At 42.9% G+C, this 19677-nt stretch overlaps 1 pseudogene; it reads right to left on the bottom strand.

Annotated features, from left to right (window-relative positions):
* LOC122905371 overlaps positions 1 to 19677 on the bottom strand; it is a 34915-nt pseudogene that overhangs the window by 3486 nt on the left and 11752 nt on the right.

Here is a 19677-nt window from a genome sequence, read left to right as displayed (position 1 = left end):
GAATCCCCTTCAGTGCCGTGGTGGGCTCCACACTCGGGGTCTCCCCAGCCCGCGCAGCAGAACACGCTGGCACACAGCCCACTGCACTCACTTGAGGGCACTGAGGTTGAACTCGTAGGCATTGTCCCAGAAGAGCACCTTGCTGTGGTAGTCCCGGTCGGAGCTGCAGGGCACCAGGTGCAGTGCGGCTGTGGTTGGCCAGATGACCCTGCCCTCCTTCAGCCACGCGTCCCAGGCATACAGGATTGACTGGATCATGAACTCAAACTGCACAGGAGGGAGACACAGAGGGGACACGGTGGCAGAGGCCACGTCTGTGACCAGTTGTCTGGGGGGCTGACCTGTACCCATAGCAGCAGTGGTGCTGACCCTTACCACGGCTTCGGCCAGAGTCCCACCAGCTCCCATGAGACTGAGTCTACAGCCAGGCAGCCGCCATTCGGGAGACAGCTTCACCCTGTCCCCTGCCACCCCACGTCAGCTGCTACCCTGTTTCTAACAGCCCCAAAGGGTCACGGAGTTTTCACTGTCAGACTGTAAACTTGGCCTGGGGTATTCTCAGAATTTTCACAATCCTGTAAGTTCACTGAAATCACCTCGTAAAAACACAAGACATTAAAAGCAGGCACACCATGGAGGTTCACATGGTACTTAATTCGTTAAGAGCAGCCTAACAGTTCCCGTCACCCTCAGAGCTCCCCCGACAGGCGGGAGCGATGCCTCAGCCTGAGACAGCAGCGGCAGGAAGCCAGCCTTTGTGTCAGAACCAGGGAGTGTGAAGAGTGTGCGGGGAGAGTGTGTGGAGCGAGTGGGGATTGTGCCAGGAGTGTGCTGCCAGTATGTGGGGAGCATGTGGGGAGCATGCAGGGAAGGCTAGAGGCACTTCATTCTGTAGCCGAAGGGAAGCCACTAAGGGTTTTTTCTCAAATAATTTCAGGCAGTTTTCATTTCAGAAGTAGTGGATGTTCAGTATGGAAACATTCAGAAAAGTCAGAAAAGCACAAACCTAAACAAAAGTCATGAGTAAAGCCAGCACCAAAGGAACCACTGCTCACTTGGCACTTTATCCCAAGGACTTTTCTTCATGTACACAGACATGCACGCAGGTGAAAACCATATACAGATAATTTTTAATTCTATTTTATTAAACTATCTATGGTAAATCAGTCAGTCTACTGATTTTAACCCTTGTATGGATCTGTGTATCCACAATCGGGACACAGAACATCTGCAGGACCCCAAAACTCTCCTCCCACCACCCCCAACCTCTGGAAACCACTCAACGGCCTCCCCGCAGCTCTTTTGCAGAATGTCACACAAATGGAATCACACAGTACGTACTTTTGAGACTGGATTCTTTCCATCATAATAACAACTTTTTTCTACACTAATAGGCTCTGTCCTGTGCTTTCCATCCTGTTCTATGTCTTTCCTTGTTACAGTATCACACTGATTCCGTTACCCTTACTGATGCCACCCAGCTTTCTGGGGTCTGTCCCTGGCATCCAAGTACCAGCCGCTCATCCTTTATCACCCAGCAGTAGCCCTGGTGCGGATGTACCCCAGACACGCATCCAGTCACCTGCTGGCAGACATTTGGGTTGTTTCCAGCTTTTTGGCAATTTTAACTGGAGCAGTGTAAGCATGTGCAGGTTTCTGTGTGCGAACAGCCAGCGTTTCTGTGTCAGTACCCAGAACTGGAATCACCGGGTCACACAACAAGTGCAATGGTACCTCCAAAGGACACTGCCCAGTGGCCCCAGAGCAGCTGCATCAGTGCGGGGAGCCTCGGCAGTCCACAGCACTCAGAATCACAGAAACTCCAGCCATCCCGGCAGGCGTTTGGTGGCACCGCTTACAGCCTCAGTCTGTGTTCCCCTGGTGACTGCTGTGCTTCCTGTCTTTTCACACGCTCCCTTCTCAGCCATCTGTATACTCTGGCAAACTCTCTGTTCAAGTCTTTTGCACATTTTTCATTAGGTTGTTTACTTTCTTCCTGCTGAATTTTGAGAGCTGTTTGTATATTCAGGACACATATTAAATATGTGATTTGGAAATACTTTCTCCCACTATAACCATGTTTTGTTTTTTTTTTATTTTCTTTTACAGAGAAGACATTTTTAATTCTGATAAAGTCTGGCCTATGCTCTTTTCCTTTAATGGATCATATTTAAGAATCAACCAAAAACTCTTTGCCTAACCCATGACAATTTTCTCCCAAGATTTCTTTTAGAGTTTTATAATTTTACGGTCTATGCTATTAGATCTAGAATCAATTTTTGAATTTTTTGGAAGAACATATGAGGCTTAAAAATGAAGTTCTTTTTCTCTTTTCTTTTCTTTTTCACATGTGGATGGCCAACTAACTGTGCCAATATCTTCCAATGAAAAGACTATCTTTTCTCCATTAAAATGATCTTGCTCCCCTGTTAAAAGATCAGTTAACCATGTTTTTAGGGATCCATGTCTCTACTTTAGCCATCGACCTATGTGTCTGTCCTGTCACCAGTACCACACTGTTTTTACCACACAACTTTACACTAAGTTTGAAAGTCAGTTTTAAAGTCAGTAATTCTTCAAATTTTATTCTTCTTTTAAAAATTGTATCCACTGGGGTCCCTGGGGGGCTCAGTGGGTTGAGCATCTGCCTTTGGCTCAGGTCATGATCTTGGGGTCCTGGGATCGAGTCCCCCATTGCCTGCTTTTCCCTCTCTCCCTCCTCCTGCAACTCACTCAACCTGCCCCTCCCCCTGTTTGGGCTCATTCGCTCTCTCTTCAATAAATACAATTTTAACAAAACCAAAAGACAACTGAGAGATTGGGAGAAGATATTTGCAAACGACATGTCTAATAAAGGGCTAGTATCCAAAATCCATAAAGAGCTTAGCAAACTCAAAGAACAAATAATCCAATCAAGAAATGGGCAGAGGACATGAACAGACATTTCTGCAAAGAAGAGACACACACAACCAACAGACACGTGAAAAGTGCTCCACATCACTTGGCATCAGGGAAATACAAATCAAAACCACAATGAGATCCCACCTCACACCAGTCAGAATGGCTAAAATTAACAAGTCAGGAAATGACAGATGTGGCAAGGATGCAGAGAAAGGGGAGCCTCCTGCACTGTTGGTGGGAATGCAAGCTGGTGCAGCCACTCTGGATAACAGCATGGAGGTTCCTCAAAACGTTGAAAACAGAGCTACCCTATGACCCAAAGATTGCACTATTGGGTATTTACCCTAAAGATACAAACGTGGTGCTCCAAAGGGGCACATGCACCTGAATGTTATAGCAGCAATGTCCACGATAGCCAAACTATGGAAAGAACCTACATGTCCATCAACAGATGAATGGATAAAGAAGATGTGGTATACACAATGTAATACTATACAGCCATCAAAAGAAATGAAATCTTGCCATTTGTGATGACGTGAATGGAACTAGAGGGTATTATGCTTAGCGAAATAAGTCAATCAGAGAAAGACAAGTATCATATGATCTCCGTGATATGAGGAAGTGGAGATGCAACATGGGGGGTTTAGGGGGTAGGAAAAGAAAAAATGAAAGAAGATGGGACTGGGAGGGAGACAAACAATAAAAGACTCAATCTCAAAAAACAGACTGAGGGTTGCTGGGGGGAGTGGGGACAGCAGAGTGTGGTGGGGATATGGACAGTGGGGAGGGTATGTACTATGATGAGTTCTGTGAAATGTGTAAACCTGGTGAGTCACAGACCTGTACACCTGGGGATAAAAATACATTATATGTTTATTAAAAAATTTAAAAATTTAAATTAAAAAAATGTACCAACTATTCTAGTTTCTGTACTTTCCAAATAAAGTTTATAATGAGCTCATCTACACACACCAAACAATGCTGGTCTGACCCTGACTGGAACTGCATTCTGTCTACAGACTAGTGTATGAACATCATTACTAATTTGTCTTCCAGTCCATGAACACTGTATCTCTCCATTTATTTGGGTTTTCTGTGACCTCTTTATCAGCACCTTATAGTTTTTGGCCTATAAAACTTGTACATGTCTTGCCTTTCTAAGTATTTCACATCTGGGGGCTACTGCAAAAGCTACTGTACACTGTTAGTGTATAAAAACCCTCAAACAAAAATTAGCTGCCTGAATCCATCAGTACATTAGAAGAATCCTAATCCTCGATCAGGTGGAATTTACTTCTGGGATGCAAACACAGTTCAACATACAGCAAATCAGTAGATGTGATATACCACATTACCAAAATGAAGGATAAAAATCATATAGTCATTTCAATACGTGCAGAAAAAGCATATAATAAAATCCAACTATATTCCATGATCAAAATCCAAAAATTTACAAATTAGGAGAATATCCCACAACATAATAAAAGCCACATATGTCAAACATAGAGCTAGCACCATACTCGACAGTGAAAAGCAGAAAGCTTTCCTGTAAGATCACATGAAAGTCAGGCATGTCCTCTCTCACCATTTTCATTCAACATAGTCCTGAAAGTCCTAGCCACAGCAATAAGGCAAAGAAAATAAATTTAATAAGCATCCAAAGCAGAAGGGAAGAAGTAAAACTGTCTCTATTTGCAGATGACGTATTATATATAGAAAATTCTAAAGACTCTACCAGAAAAACCGTTAGAATAACAAATTCAATAAAGCTGCAGAATATGACATTAATATGCAAAAATCAGTTGTGCTTCTATACACTAACAATAAACTATGAGAAAGAGAAATTAAGAAAATAATCTCATGTACAGTTCCATCAAAAATAATAAAATACCTTGGGGTGCCCAGGTGGCTCAATGGGTTAAAGCCTCTGCCTTCCTCTCAAGTCATGATCCCAGGGTCCTTGGATCAGGCTTTGAGTCCCAAGCATCGGGCTCTCTGCTCAGCAGGGGGCCTGCTTCCCTCTCTCTCTCTCTGCCTACTTCTCTGCCTACTTGTGATCTCTCTCTGTCAAATGAATAAATAATATCTTTTATAATAATAATAATAATAATTTCAAAATACCTCAAAATAAATTTAACCAAGGGGAGTAAAAAAGACAATGAAGAAAGAAATTAAAGAAGACACAAACAAACAGAAAGACATCCCCTGCTCATGGACAGGAAGAATCAGAATTGTTTACCTTTCTACACTCCTCAATCTACAGATTCAATTCAATCTCTATCGAAATCCTAATGGCATTTCTCACAGAAATAGGAAAAGCGGTCCAAAGACTCCAACTGAACACAGCAATCTTGAGAAAGAAGACTGAAGCCAGAGACATCACATTTCCTGGGTTCAAACTGTATTATAAAGCTGTTGTAATCAAACAATATGGTACTGCCATAAAAACAGACACGTAAGTCAATGGAACAGAACAGAGAGTCCGGAAATTACCCCATGCATATGTGATCAATTAATTTTCAACAAAGAAGCCAAGAACAGACAATGTGGAGAATAGAAAGTCTTCGAGATGGTGCTGCAAAAACCGGTTGCTGCTCTCCCAAGAGTGAATAGGAGCACTGTCTTACAACAGACACAAAAATCAACTCCAAATGGATTAGAGACTTGATTATAAAATTTAAAACCAAAAAATTCTTAGAAGCAAACACAGGGAATAAGCTCCCTGACACTGACCATGCCAGTCGTTTTTTGGATGAGACACTAAAAGCAAAGACAACAAAAGCAAAAATAAACAAGTGGGGCTACATCAAACTGAAAAGCTTCTGCACAGCAAAGGAAATCATCAACAAAAAAGAGATAGAGTTTCACACAACAAGGGGTGAAAACCCAAAACATACAAGGAACTTATACAACCCAAGAGGAAAAAAAAAAAAAACTATTTTAATTGGACAATGGGACTTGTTTTCCAAAGTCATATAAAGCACAACGGACACATGAAAATGTGCTCAGTGTCACTGAGCATCAGGAAATGCAAATCAAAACCACACTGAGGTGTGACATCATGCCCCTTACATCAATTATCAAAAAGACAACAGGAGGAAGGACCGGGTGGTAAAGTCAGTTGAGCATCTGACTCCTAGTTTCGGTTCAGGTCATGATATCAGGGTCGTGGGCCTGAGTCCCATGTCAGGCTCCGTGCCCAGTGGGGAGTCTGCATCTCTCTCTCTCCCCCTGCATCTCCCCCCTGTGCTCTCTCTCCCTTGTTCTAAAATAAATAAATAAATCTTTAAAATAATACAACATATAGCAGATGCTGGCAAGAATATGCAGAAAAGGGCAGGCTCTCGAACCACTGGTGCGAACGTAAACTGGCACAGCCACTGTGGGAACCCGTGTGGAGGACCCTCAGGAAATCAAAACTAGAAACACCATGAGACCCAGCAATCCCACTTCCAGATTATATCCAGAGGAAACAAAACCACTCTCTCAGAGAGGTGTCTGTACTCCTGTGTTCACAATAAGCAAGACAGGACAACAGTCTGGGGATGCACTGACAGACAAACGGATCAAAGAAAAAGTGGGAGATACATACCTGAGACCATGTGACACACACTCTAGACACAGACAAACACGACGGGGAACCCCTCAGCCCTGGGATGGAGGAAAGCCTGCTGTCTGCAGGAACACGGATGATGCTAGAGGGCCTTCAGCTACTGAAGTAAGCCACACAGAGACAGACTGACACTGCATCCTATCACTTACACATGATATTCTAAAAATAAATTTTTTTTAACTGAACCCATAGAAACAGAAAGTAAAAAAGTGGTTACCAGGAGCTCAGGGGTGAGGAAAATAGGGAGGCACTGGCAAAAAACCATCAATTATAAAATGAGTGAGGTCTGAGTATTTATTATATACACTGGTGACTACAGATGACAACACCATCACGGGGAGGTGACAGATGTGTTAACTCAATGGGGTAGTGGGGCAATGGGGAAGCTGTCGGTAATGTACACAAACACCAAGTCATCAAACTGCACACTTTGCTATCTTACGATTTCCTAATTATACCTCAATGCAAGAGAAGATAGACAACAGATAAACAGATTACAGAAAAAGAATTTAGCTTCAAAGGGAAATTAGAGAATCAATTCCATTTACTATAGGACCAAGAACCATAAGATACCTGGGAATAAACCTAACCAAATAGATAAACCTAACCAAAGAGGCAAAGAGGTAAAGTACTAGAGGTACTACAGAACACTCATGAAAGAAATCGAAGAAGACACAAAAATATGGAAGACCATTCCATGATCTTGAGTCGGAAGAATAAACATTGTTAAAATGTCTATACTGCCCAGACCAATCTATACTTTTAATGCCATTCTGATCTAAATTCCACCTGTATTTTTCAAAGAGCTGGAGCAAATAATCCTAAAATTTGTATGGAATCAGAAGAGACCCTGAATTGCTAAAAAAATGTTGAAAAGCAAAAATAAAACTGGGGCCATCACGTTACCTGATTTCAAGCTTTACTACAAAGCTGTGATCACCAAGACAGCATGCAACTGGCATAAAAACAGACACATAGACCAGTGGAACAGAGTAAAGAGCCCAGATATGGACCCTCAACTCTATGGTCAAATAATCTTCGACAAAACAGGAAAAATATACAGTGTAAAAAAGATAGTCTCTTCAATAAATGGTGCTGGGAAAACTGGACAGCTATATGTCCATTCTCTTCGACCATTCTCTTACACCGTTCACAAAGATAAACTCAAAATGGATAAAAGACCTCAATGTGAGACAGGAATCCATCAGAATCCTAGAGGAGAACATAGGCAGTAATCTCTTCAATATCAGCCACAGCAAGTTCTTTCAAGTTATGTCTCCAAAGGCAAAGGAAACAAAAGCGAAATATGGACGGGACTGGAAGAGATTGTGCTGAGTGAAAGAGTCAAGCAGAGAGAGTCAATTATCATATTTTTTTTCCAATTTCTTTATTTTCAGAAAAACAGTATTCATTATTTTTTCACCACACCCAGTGCTCCATGCAAGCCGTGCCCTCTATAATACCCATCACCTGATACCCCACCCTCCCACCCCCCACCACTTCAAACCCCTCAGACTGTTTTTCAGAGTCCATAGTCTCTCATGGTTCACCTACCCTTCCAATTTACCCAAATTCCCTACTCCTCTCTAACGCCCCTTGTCCTCCATGCTATTTGTTATGCTCCACAAATAAGTGAAACCATATGATAATTGACTCTCTGCTTGACTTATTTCACTCAGCATAATCTCTTCCAGTCCCGTCCATGTTGCTACAAAAGTTGGGTATTCATCCTTTCTGATGGAGGCATAATACTCCATAGTGTATATGGACCACATCTTCCTTATCCATTCATCCGTTGAAGGGCATCTTGGTTCTTTCCATAGTTTGGCAACCGTGGCCATTGCTGCTATAAACATTGGGGTACAGATGGCTCTTCTTTTCACGACATCTGTGTCTTTGGGGTAAATACCCAGGAGTGCAATTGCAGGGTCGTAGGGAAGCTCTATTTTTAATTTCTTGAGGAATCTCCACACTGTTCTCCAAAGAGGCTGAAACAACTTGCATTCCCACCAACAGTGTAAGAGGGTTCCCCTTTCTCCACATCCTCTCCAACACATGTTGTTTCCTGTTTTGTTACTTTTGGCCATTCTAACTGGTGTAAGGTGATATCTCAATGTGGTTTTAATTTGAATCTCCCTGAGGGCTAATGATGATGAGCATTTTTTCATGTGTCTGATAGCCATTTGTATGTCTTGATTGGAGAAGTGTCTGTTCATATCTTCTGCCCATTTTTTGATGTGTTTGTCTGTTTCGTGTGGGTTGAGTTTGAGGAGTTCATTATAGATCCTGGATATCAACCTTTTGTCTGTACTGTCATTTGCAAATATCTTCTCCCATTCCGTGGGTTGCCTCTTTGTTTTTTTGACTGTTTCCTTTGCTGTGCAGAAGCTTTTGATTTTGATGAAGTCCCAGAAGTTTTTTTTCGCTTGTGTTTCCTTTGCCTTTGGAGACGTATCTTGAAAGAAGTTGCTGTGGCTGATATCGAAGAGATTACTGCCTATGTTCTCCTCTAAGATTCTGATGGATTCCTGTCTCACGTTGAGGCCTTTTATCCATTTTGAGTTGATCTTTGTGTACGGTGTAAGAGAATGGTCGAGTTTCATTCGTCTACATATAGCTGTCCAGTTTTCCCAGCACCATTTATTGAAGAGACTGTCTTTTTTCCACTGTATATTTTTTCCTGTTTTGTCAAAGATTAATTGACCATAGAGTTGAGGGTCCATATCAGGGATCTCTACTCTGTTCCACTGGTCTATGTGTCTGTTTTTATGCCAGTACCATGCTGTCTTGGTGATCACAGCTTTGTAATAAAGCTTGAAATCAGGTAAGGTGATGCCGCCAGCTTTATTTCTGTTTTTCAACATTTCCTTAGCGATTCGGGGTCTCTTCTGATTCCATACAAATTTTAGGATTATTTGCTCCAGCTCTTTGAAGAATGCCGGTGGAATTTTGATCGGAATGGCATTAAAAGTATAGATTGCTCTAGGCAGTATAGACATTTTAACAATGTTTATTCTTCCGATCCAAGAGCATGGAATGGTCTTCCATCTATTTGTGTCTTCTTCAATTTCTTTCGTGAGTGTTCTATAGTTCCTCAAGTACAGATCCTTTACCTCTTTAGTTAGGTTTCTTCCCAGGTATCTTATGGTTCTTGGTGCTATAGTAAATGGAATCGATTCTCTAATATCACTTTCTGTATTTTCATTGTTAGTGTATAAGAAAGCCACTGATTTCTGCACATTGACTTTGTATCCTGCCATGTTCCTGAATTGTTGTATGAGTTCTAGTAGTTTGGGGGTGGAGTCTTTTGGGTTTTCCATATAAAGAATCATGTCATCTGCGAAGAGAGAGAGTTTGACTTCTTCATTACCAATTTGGATACCTTTTATTTCTCTCCTTTGTCTGCTTGCTGTTGCTAGGACTTCTAATACTATGTTGAACAAGAGTGGTGAAATTGGGCATCCTTGTCTTGTTCCTGATCTCAATGGGAAGGCTGCAAGCTTTTTCCCATTGAGGATGATATTTGCTGTGGGTCTTTCATAGATTTGATGAGGTCCAGGAATGTTCCCTCTATCCCTATACTTTGAAGCGTTTTAATCAGGAACGGATGTTGGATTTTGTCAAATGCTTTTTCTGCATCAATTGAGAGGACCATGTGGTTCTTCTCTCTTCTCATATTAATTTGTTGTATCACATTGATTGATTTGCGAATGTTGAACCATCCTTGTAGCCCAGGGATGAATCCCACCTGATCATGGTGGATAATCTTTTTAATGTGCTGTTGGATCCTGTTGGCTAGGATCTTGTTGAGAATCTTAGCATCCATATTCATCAGTGATATTGGTCTGAAATTCTCCGTTTTGGTAGGGTCCTTGCCTGGTTTGGGGATCAGGGTAATGCTGGCTTCATAGAAAGAGTCTGGATGTTTTCCTTCTGCTTCAATTTTTTAAACAGCTTCAGGAGAATAGGTGTTATTTCTTCTTTGAAGGTTTGGTAGAATTCCCCAGGGAATCCGTCATGTCCTGGGCTCTTGTTTTTTGGGAGGTTTTTGATCACTGCTTCAATCTCGTTATTAGATATCGGTCTATTCAGGTTGCCGATTTCTTCCTGGTTCAATTTTGGTAATTTATATTTTTCCAGGAATGCATTCATTTCATCTAGGTTGCTAAGCTTATTGGCATATAACTGTTCGTAATAACTTCTGATGATTGTTTCTACTTCCTTGGCGTTAGTTGTGATCTCTCCCTTTTCATTCATAATTTTATGAATTTGGGATTTCTCTCTTTTCTTTCGGATTAGTGTAGCCAGTGGCTTATCGATTTTATTGATTCTTTCAAAAAACCAGCTTCTAGTTTCATTGATACATTCTACTGTATCTCTGGTTTCTCCCTCATTGATCTCAGCTCTAATCTTGATGATTTCCCTTCTTATGTGTGGAGTTGGTTTGATTTGTTGTTGATCCTCCAGTTCTTTAAGGTGTAGAGACAGCTGGTGTGTTCTGGATTTTTCCATTTTTTTGAGCAAGGCTTGGTTGGCTATATATTTTCCCCTTAGGACCGCCTTTGCTGTATCCCATAGGTTTTGGACCGAAGTGTCTTCATTCTCATTGGTTTCCATGAATTGTTTCAGTTCTTCTTTGATCTCCTGGTTGATCAAAGCATTCTTAAGCTAGGTGGTCTTTAGCTTCCAGGTGTTTGAGTTCCTTCGGAACTTTTCCTTGTGATTGAGCTCCAGTTTCAAAGCATTGTGATCTGAGAATATGCAATGAATAATCTCAGTCTTTTGGTATCGGCTGAGTCCTGATTTGTGACCCAGTATGTGGTCTATTCTGGAGAAGGTTCCGTGTGCACTTGAGAAGAATGAGTATTCTGCTGTTTTAGGGTGGAATGTTCTGTATATATCTATGAGGTCCATCTGGTCCAATGTGTCATTCAATGCTCTTGTTTCTTTATTGATTTTCTGCTTCGATGATCTGTCTAATTCTGAAAGAGGCGTGTTAAGATCTCCTACGATTAGTGTATTCATATCAATATGACTCTTTATCTTGATTAACAGTTTTCTTAAGTAATTGGCTGCTCCCATATTGGGAGCATAGATATTTATAATTGTTAGATCATCTTGGTGGATAGTCCCTTTAAGGATTATGTAGTTTCCTTCTGTATATCTGAGTACAGTCTTTAGTTTGAAGTCTAATTTTTCTGATATGAGAATCGCTACCCCAGCCTTCTTTTGAGTCCCATTGGCATGAAAGATGCTTCTCCACCCATTCGCTTTCAGTCTGCGTGTATCTTTAGGTTCAAAATGGGTCTCTTGTAGACAGCAGATGGATGGGTCCTGTCGTTTTATTCAATCTGCAACCCTGTGCCGTTTTATGGGTGCATTTAGGCCATTCACATTGAGAGTGATTATTGATAGATACATTTTTATTGACATCGAGTTACCTTTGAAGTCTTTCTTTCTGTAGACTGTCTCTATATTTCTGTTCAATGCTATTCTTGGGATTTTTCCTCTTTTATAGAACCCCCCCTTAATATTTCCTGCATTGTAGGCTTGGTGGTTGCATAGTCTTTTAAGCCTTGCCGGTCTTGGAAACTCTTTATCTCTCTATCCATTTTGAATGTCAGTCTTGCTGGATAAAGTATTCTTGGCTGCATGTTCTTCTCATTTAGTGCCCTGAATATATCTTGCCAGCCTCTTCTGGCTTGCCAGGTCTCTGTGGACAGGTCTGACGTTATTCTGATGGGCTTCCCTCTGTAAGTAAGGAGCCTCTTTGCCCTGGCGGCTTTCAAGAGATTATACCTACAATTATAATTCCTCAATTTGACTATCAGGTGTCGTGGTGTTTTTTTGGAATGTATAATCTTGGGTGGATACCGTTCAGCCTCTAGTACATGAACGCTGGTTTCATTCGCGAGATTCGGAAAATTTTCATGAAGGACTTGTTCCACGATATCTTCTAGATTTCTTTCTTTCTCCTCCCCTTCAGGAATTCCAATAATTCTGACGTTTGAACGCTTCATGGCATCATTTATTTCCCTGATTCTGCTTTCGTGGGATCTAAGCTGTTTGTTCCAGGCTTCCTCCTGATCCTTTCTCTCTGTTTGTCTTCCAGATCACTAATTCTATCTTCTGTCTCAGTTACCCTAGCTTTGAGAGAGTTTAGATTAGATTGGAACTCATTGAGAGCATTGTGGACCTCTTCCCTGGTAGCTTTAAGCTCCGCCCTAACATTGTGAACATCCTGTCTGGTCGCTTTCAGTTCGGCCCTAATCAATTCTGTTTGGTCATGCATGGCTTTCTCCAACCTAGCTATTGCCTGGATAATTGTTAGCCTTAATTCTCTTTCCGACATATTGTCTATGTTTATAGCCATTAGTTCTGTTGCAGAAGGTCCATCCTCTGTATTTTTCTTCTGTTGGGCATTCCTCCTCCTAGTCATTTTGGTGGGAGAAGAGTGAACAGATGTAGCTGGATGTATCAACTCTGGTGAAGTCAAGGTGCACCCTGGAACACTTCCTGATCTCCGTCTCAGAGAGAAGCCTCAGTCTGGGTGCAGAAGCTGAATAAATTCCCCCTTGGACTCTGGCAGTGCAGGTTCCATGTTGCAGACCCTGGGGGCGCAAGATCTTTTCTCGTCCCCAAAGCCAAGGCAGTGGCGGCTGTCTGGGAGCTCCTGACCGCCAGAGAGGTTCCAAGCAGTGATCGCACACTGAGATTTTGCCGCCGGCCCAGGCTGGGAGTGCCCGGCTTGCGTGCACCTCTTTTGAGAGGCGGCTGTGGGTCGGGCGCACGTCTGGGGCACTGAGAACTGGGCGCTGGTCCGTAAGCCACAGGCTGGGCTTTTGCGCGCCTCTGTCCGGGGAAGAGTTTTGCGCGCGCGCGGCTTAGACTTTGAAACAATGGCGCAGGTCAAGAAGCGACCCCGTGCCTTAGTAACCCAGGAGAGCTCGATGGACGTGCGCGTGCATCTCAAGCTTTGTGCGCGTGCATCTCAAGTGCGTGCATCTCAGGCTAGCTCGCGTTCTGCTGACTGGCGCAGCTCCCATCCCCTCACAGGAGCCGGAACCCACGCGCTCTGGGGCGGGCTGGCGGTTTAGGGACCAGGAGCTGGTTTCTCCGCTGCACTCTATCTGCCTCAGCGCCGGGGAGGCCGTCTGGGACCGGGGACTTAAGCCCCTGTCCCTAGCCGCCCCGATTCCCACAATTTCCCCCCGCAATCCTTTGCTCTTTTGGAGTGTTTTCAACCAGTCTCCAAGTTAATGCTGGTCCCCAGACGCAGGGCACTCTCGCTCGTATTGGGGTATTACTTTCCCACCGGTCGCCTCTGGTGGCTCCCTCCCCCTTTTGTTTATCTTCCGATATCAGTCCGCTGTTCCCATTCCGCTTTACCTGCTCACTGGCGTCTTCTGCCCCTGTAGAGATCCAGACGTGTATAATTCTGATCTCAGGCTGATTTCATGGGTGATCGGAGTTCTTTGGTAGGTAATCAGCTCACTTTGGCGTACCAGCTGAAAAGATGCCTCTTCCTAGTACCCCGCCATCTTGTCCCCCCCCTCATCATATGGTTTCACTTATTTGTGGAGCATAACAAATAGCATGGAGGACAAGGGGTGTTAGAGAGGAGTAGGGAATTTGGGTAAATTGGAAGGGGAGGTGAACCACGAGAGACTATGGACTCTGAAAAACAGTCTGAGGGGTTTGAAGTGGCGGTGGGGTGGGAGGTTGGGGTACCAGGTTTTGGGTATTATAGAGGGCACGGCTTGCATGGAGCACTGGGTGTGGTGAAAAAATAATGAATACTGTTTTTCTGAAAATAAATAAATTGAAAAAAAAAGTAAAAATAAACTTTTGGGACTTCATCAATATCAAAAGCTTCTGCACAACAAAGGAAACAGTCATGAAAACAAAGAGGCCACCCACGTAATGGGAGAAGATATTTGCAAATGACAGTACAGAAGAAGGTTGATATCCAGGATCTATAAAGGACTCCTCAAACTCAACACACACAAAACAGATAATCATGTCAGAAAAGGGTCAGAAGACATGAACAGACACTTCTCCAATGAAGACCTACAAATGACTAACAGACACATGAAAAAATGTTTATCATCATTAGCCATCAGGGAGATTCAAACCAAAAACACACTGAGATACCACCTTGCACCAGTTAGAATGGCCAAAATTAGCAAGACAGGAAACTGTGTGTTGGAAAGGATATGGAGAAAGGGGAAACCTCTTACACTATTGGTGGGAAAGCAAGTTGGTGCAGCCTTTTTGGAAAACAGTGTGGAGATTCCTTAAGAAATTAAAAATAGAGTTTCCCTATGACCCTGCAATTGCACTCCTGGGTATTTACCCCAAAGATACAGAAATAGCAAAAAGAAGGGCCATCTGCACCCCAATATCCATAGTAGCAATGGCCATGGTCACCACACTGTGGAAAGAACCAAGATGCCCTTCAATGGACGAATGGTTAAGGAAGATGTGGTCCATATACACTATGGAGTATTACGCCTCCATCAGAAAGGATGAATACCCAACTTTTGTTTTGACATGGATAGGACTGGAAGAGATTATGCTGAGTGAAATCAATCAGACAGAAAGAGTCAATTACCATATGGTTTCACTTACTGTGGATCATACGGAATAACACAGAGGACATGGGGAGATGGAGAGAAGGGAGTTGAGGAAAATTGGAGGGGGAGACGAACCATGAGAGACTGTGGACTCTGAGTAACAATCTGAGGGTTTTGGAGGGGAGGTGGGTGTGGGCTTGAGTGAGCCTGGTGGTGGGGATTAAGGAGGGCACATCATTCATGGAGCACTGGGTGTGGTGCATAAACAGTGAATTCTGGTACACTGAAAATAATTTTAAAAATTAAAAATTAAAAAAAAGTGAGCTTCAAGAGAGATTACAACTGAGAAATATTTTTTTAAAATCTTTAAATGGTCTACAAAGTGAATATAACATCAATTTATGAAAATATGAATCTTGCTTACATTATCAAGGCATGTTCATGTCAGGTTCTAAACTAACACACTTCTGGGCATTAAATTTACTCACCCTTAATTTATGCTCATTATCCCCTTTATTTATTTGCTTAAAAAACATAAAAAGAAAAAGAGTGTAAGAAAAAAAACAGGAACAAAGAACAACAAATAGAACACAATAACAATATGGTGTATAAATTAATCGACTATATTAACAAACACTTTGAATGCCCATGGTTTAAATATACCAATTAAAAGACAGAAATTACCAGAGTGGTTCAAAAACAAAGACCGAGGACATTGGGAGTGTATGTGCTCTGGTGAGTGCTGTGAAGTGTGTAAACCTTATGATTCACAGACCTGTACCCCTGGGGATAAATATTCATATGTTTATAAAACAATAAAAAATTAAAAATTAAAAAAAAAATCTAAGACTGAACTAGGTGCTGTCTCTAAGAAATTCCAAATACACTGACGGGGCACCCGCCTGGCTCAGTCAGAAGAGTGTGCAACTCTAGATCTCAGGGTCATGAGTTCAAGCCCACATGGGGTATACAGATTACTGAAATATTTTTTTAAGTTAATAATAAAATGAACAAATAGATATACTGATATTTAGAATTTAAATGTAAATGGACGGAGACAGACATACAATGCTAACACTGATCCAAAAAAAGCAGGAGTAATTTGTTAATTTCAGACAGAGCAGACTTCAGAGGATGGAAGTTATCAGAGATAAAAAGGGGCATAACCTAATGACGAAGGGGTCAATTCTCCAACAAGACTTTATACACCCTAACAACAGAGCACCATGTGTGAGGGGAAAACAAAGAGAGCTGCAAGGGGAGAGAAGAAGCCGGCGGCCCTGTCCCAGAGAACAGATCCAACAGGCAGAAATTCTGCAAGGACACGGTGAACTCACCACCACCATCTACCCCGGGATGTGCTGCACATCTACAAACCGCTTCATCCAAGGGCAGAATACACCACCTTCCCAGCCTCCAGGAGCACTCTCTGTAAGACACATTCTGTCATTCTCAGGCTCCCACAGAGCACTCAGAAAGAGAGACACGTTCTGTCCTTCTCAGGCTCCCACAGAGCACTCAGCAAGAGAGACATGTTCTCTCCTTCTCAGGCTCCCACAGAGCGCTCTCAAAGATACATGCTCTCTCCTTCCCGGACACCCATGGAACATCTCCAAGAGACATGTTCTCTCCTTCTTGGGTCCCCACGGAGTGCTCTCCAAGAGACACACCTTCTGGGCCATAAAACACATCTTCACAAATGTAAAAGAAGAGAAATCATAAAATGTCTGCTCTCAGACCACAGTTTTAACAGAGTTAAACTTGAAATCAAGAACAGAAAGATAGCTGGATAATCAAACAACAGTGGATAAATGAAAAAGTATTTCTAAAAAAAAACAAATACAGGATCAAAGAAGAAATCTCAGTAGAAATTTTAAAAATATTTTGAATGTCGCCAAACCCTTTGTGCATTAACTGATAGAGTCATGTTTTATCTTGTAAACTGTTCATATGTTAATGTAGATTACACAGATTATTTTTTAATATGACAGAGATAGAGAGACAGAGGGGGGGGGACACAAGCAGGGGAGTGGGAGAGAGAGAAGCAGGCCTCCCACTGGGCAGGAAGCCCCATCCCAGGACCCTAGGATCATGACCTGAGCTGAAGCCAGATGCCCAACACCTGAGCCACTACCCAGGCATCCCCCACAGATTCATCTTTAAATACTGAACCAGCCTTCAATTCCAAAGATAACCTCTTCTCTGTTAGAATGTTATTCCTTTTGTGTACTGAGGGGTTACACTTGCTTGTACTCCTGAGGACTTCTGTATTTATGAACAAGAGTTACTGGGTTGGGTTTTTGGTTAGGGTTTGGTATTCAGGTCATGCAGGTCTTACCAAGAGAGCTGGGAAGTCTGTCCTCTTCCATTTTCTGAAAGACACTCTTCAGATCTGGTGTTATTCTTTTCTAGAATGTGTTCATACATTTCACCAGTGAAATAACTTAGGGCTACAGATTTCTCTTCAGAAGGTCTTCAACTGTAAGTTCTATATCTTTACTAGTTATTTCATTATTCAGGTTAACTACTTCATTGTGGGTTAGTATGGAAGGTTGCAGTTTTCAGAAGAATGGATGTTTTCATCTAAATTTCTGAAGCTGTGTCTTGGGGGAGAGAGCCAGAGGGAGAATAACAATGAACTCAAAACCAGCTCAGTGTACTTCAAACTCTGGTCTTCCTTCACAGTCTTCCTGCTCCCATATGTTGTTCCAAGTCCTGCAACAGCGTCTCCCTGAACCCTGTCTTGGACCGAAAGCTGCATTACATGGGACAGACAGGATGGGGTGTGCTTTACTCCGTCTTACCAGGAACTAAAGCAACGTCATGGCTACATATGATTTTCTTTTTAATTTATGCATTGGAGAGACAGAGACCCTGAGTGCACAAGGAACAGGGGAAGAGGAGGAAAGAGTCTCAGGCAGACTCCACACTCGGCAGGGAGGCCAGTGCAGGGCTCGGTCTCGGAACCCTGAGATCACAACACGATCCCAAACCGAGTCAGACACTTAACCGAGGGCACGAGTATGTATGATTTTTTAAAAACAAAACTGGATTCATGTTGTAGGTGCTTTTTTGTGCTTTTTTTTTTATTCCACCAACTATGGCTTTTCTCTAAGATTATTAAAAGTTAAAGGTGTACAGACTGGTGATTTGGTTTACATACATCGTTAAACGATTACAACAGGGTTATCTATGACCTCCTACTGACACATTGAAAAGACAGAAAAACTTCACCTTGTGATAAAAACTCTTAGATCTCCTGGGATCGAGCCCTGCATCAGGCTCTCTGCTCAGCAGGGAGCCTGCTTCCCCCTCTCTCTCTGCCTCTCTCTCTGCCTACTTGTGATCTCTGTCAAATAAATAAATAAAATCTTAAAAAATAGTTAAAAAAAAAACAACCCTTAGATCTATAGCTGACCTTGGGACAAGCAAGGATTAAGACACTGACATCCCACACAGTCAAAAATCCACACAGAACCTTTGACTCCCGAAAACTAGATTCCTAATAGGCTACACTGACCTGAAGCCTTAACAGGAGCATAAACAGTCAACAGGCATTTTACGTTATTTGTATTGTGTACTGCGTTCTGACAAAGTAAGCTAGAGAAAAGAAAATGTTAAAATCATAAAGCACTGTCCTATATTTATTAAAAAAAAAAATCCCATGTATAACAGAGCCCACACAGTTCAAACCCATGTTGTTCGAGGTTCGACGGTCCTCTGGTAAGAATGTCTCGTGCATCTCACAGCAGTGTCACTGGGGTTGCCACACTGTATGTGATGGCCTCAGTGCTCACCTGTGTGGTACCTGAAAGTCTGTACCTTTCAACCACAGCCCTCCAATTCTTTCTCCCCTCAACCTCCCTCCCTCCACTAACCACAAATTTGATCTCTTTTTCTAGGAGTCTGGTGGGCGAGTTTTGTGCTGCTGGTTTTAGATTCCACGTATAAATGAGACCATAAAATATGTCTCTGTCTGACTTACTTCACTTAGCATAATTCCTTCAAGGTCCGTCCACATCATGGATGGCAGGGCGTCGTGGCTCATGGCCATCCGGCACAAAACAGAAGATAGTACCCTGACAACCACCAGGTGGCTTCATTCAGCACGACAGCCATGGCTCTCCCCAAGATGTTCTGCTCACAACAGCACCTCCAGATCCAGTCCACACCCCTCCATGGAATCTGCACTTCCCTGGCACAATCCACGGCCATCCCACATGGCCCAGCGCCCATCCACGGCCATCCTGCATGACCCAGCGGCCATCCACGACCATCTCCCGTGGCCCGGTGCCCCTTACTAGCAGGCAGGTCCCCATCCACTCGGACAGCAGCACGTCCACCGTCTCTGGCAGCACCACATCCTCCACCTTCTGCTTGAACACAGTGATGATGTCGGCAAAGCTATTCTGCATGGCCAGCTGCCCTGTGTGCTGGGCCATCTCACTGGCCTCCACTGCATACATCTGCATGTCACAGAAGGACCATCAGCAAGAGTCCCACCAACAGAGCAGGCTGGCATCCACTCTCCCTGGGCCCAAGGCTCCAGCCAAGCCAGAGGCAGCCTCAAAGAAAACAGCAACAGAA

The sequence above is a fragment of the Neovison vison genome, chromosome 4 (assembly GCF_020171115.1).
Source record: "Neovison vison isolate M4711 chromosome 4, ASM_NN_V1, whole genome shotgun sequence".
Lineage (NCBI taxonomy): Eukaryota > Metazoa > Chordata > Mammalia > Carnivora > Mustelidae > Neogale > Neogale vison.
The sequence above is the reverse complement of the archived record's forward strand: the minus strand, read 5'-3'. Positions and strand labels throughout refer to the sequence as shown.